Source organism: Arachis hypogaea, chromosome 10 (genome assembly GCF_003086295.3).
Source record: "Arachis hypogaea cultivar Tifrunner chromosome 10, arahy.Tifrunner.gnm2.J5K5, whole genome shotgun sequence".
NCBI classification, from domain to species: Eukaryota; Viridiplantae; Streptophyta; class Magnoliopsida; order Fabales; family Fabaceae; genus Arachis; species Arachis hypogaea.
Window position 1 is genome coordinate 18258406 of NC_092045.1, and position 2605 is coordinate 18261010.

Genomic DNA, 2605 nt, shown 5'->3' on the forward strand with positions numbered 1-2605 from the left:
AATTTTATTAGGTTGAAGAAGAAGAACGAAAACGCTAGAAGAGAACAAGGTTTACGTTGAGAAAAGGTTTACGTTGAGAAAGGTTTATCATGCAGAAAAGATTTACGTTATATACGTTATATGAGGTGCGTGTATAAGAAACGATTGTGAGGTGGAGAAACGCGTGTGGAGAAAGTTACTTGGATAATATCCATGTATTTTTTACATGGACGTTGAACTTTTCTGAATAAAAAATTAATAAATTTAGTACATACATGCCTAAAATTTCCTAGAATACCTCTTAGAACCCTTCTTAGGCATTGTCATCAAGACTCCAAGGGGTACCACACACATTCTCATACCTCAAACTAGTTGTCTACTAGACTTGGCTTACTTATTCACACGTCAAACACCACACACTTATTAGATGCATTACCTGCTAGTTTGCTGCTTGAAAATAATATTTTACTTTGTCCCAATGTACCAATTGCTTGTCCTCTTCTTTGCCATATGCTAGCCATGAATTTTAAACATTGTCACTATTGGAACTTATCACCTTTTTCTCTGTATATCACAGCTGGTTTTATATACAAGAGACATGTTAAGTAACAAACTTGCTCTATGGCATTTGTAATTGAGGATGAACAAGTTTTCCTTATTACTATTACATATTAGTCACGTGTTTAAATTGCTTCTGAACTTGAAAACGAATGTAATTATCCTTGAATCTAAATGTTCTCATCACTTGTGGTTGGACTATTCACCAAAGCATATTACTGTTCTAAAGCCAAGATTAACTTCCCTACGTTATTCACTAGTAGTTATTATTATCTACGTAAAATCCAAATATTCTTCTCTAGAATCTAGATTGTAGTTTAATTTCACGTGTACCTTTTGCTTTAGTGATCGAGTTGATTAATTTATTTCTTGAATACACGATTTGGCTTTCTCTTCTTTCCAAAATGTTGGTAATGGTCATGTCCTTAATAACTCATGTGCATGTCGAAAAATGATGCTCAATAATTGATCATGCATAATTTGCACGATATACATAGCGAATAATTCAGTTACTTGTTAATTTAATCAATAATAAAAGAGTAGGAAGCATAGAAATTTAGAATAAACACAATTCACTTGATATTAGATCGTAAGATATTGTCTTTTGGACAATTATTCTGGCTGTCAAAGACTTTTTAAAAATAAGTTTTTATGTGCGCATTCAGTCGGTCCAAAGAAAGGCCTAATGTGTGACAAGAATTTTGACAATATTTGATTACTCAATGAGAGTATCACTTACAGTTAAATTTTCTATCCAAAGATTAAAAATTAATGTTGTTCTAGATATCTCAATATGGATTTTCTCTAATTATTTAACTTATATTTACTGCATATTTTTTTGTTCTAATCCAGAAATTATGACTTCAACTACCAATGTTTCTGCACAAATTAGTAGTATTCCTATACTTAATGGTTCAAACTTTAAGATTTGGAAAGATACCGTAGAGATTGTCCTTGGTTGTATAGATCTGGATATAGCTCTTTGAGAAGAGAAACCCACTTCCATTCCAGAAAATTTCAATGAGGTTAAAATAGAGAAGTGAAAGAAATCCAATAGAATGAACATAATCATGAAACGCTCAATTCTTGAAGCGTTTTGGGGCTCAATTACTGAGGATAAAGATGCCAAACAGATCTTGAAAGTTGTTGAAATTTTTTTTGCTAAGAATGAAAAGATGGAGGCAAGTAACCTTTTGAGAAAACTTATCTCCACGAGCTATAAAGGTAAAGGGAATATAAGAGAGTACATTATGAAAATGTCTCATCTTCCTTCTAAATTGAAAGCACTAAAGTTAGAGTTGTCTAAAGATTTACTCCTAAATTTTATTATGATCTCTCAACTTGCACACTTTGGGCAATTCAAAGTGAGTTATAACACTCTGAAGGACACTTGGTCCCTAAATGAGCTTGTATCTCACTGTGTGCAAGAAGAAGAGAGGTTATAGCAAGATAAGACTGAAAGTGCTCACATGGTTTCATCTTCTCAGTATAAAAGAAAGCGTGATACTACTGCGGATGCGCTTTCTCAGCAAAAAAAGGCTAAGAAACAGGATCAAGCTTCAACCTATTTTTCTGTAAGAACGTGCAATACATGAAAAAGGATTGTACCAAATATGCCACTTAGCGTGTAAAGAAGGGTATGATTCTTACTTTCATTTGTTCTGAAACTAGTTTAAGTTATGCACCTATTGATACTTGGTGGGTAGATTCTGCTGCTACTACTCATGTAAGTGTTACTATGCAGGGTTTCCTGTGGAGCCGACCGCCAAGTGATGCTGAAAGACACATCTATGTGGCAGACGGCAATATAATTGCAGTCAAAGTTATAAGAATCTTTAGATTATGTTCCACGAGGGATTTTACTTGGATTTATTTTATTTTAGACATTTTATGTACCATCGTTTAGATGGAATTTAGTTTCTGTTTCTCGTTTGGATAAATCAGGTTATTTTTGTTTGTTCAAAAATAATAAAGTCAGTCTCTTTTATAATTTTAATAATATTTTCTCTAGTCGTCTAATAGATAATCTATATAGGCTTGATTTGAATTTCTTAATAATGAAATACTG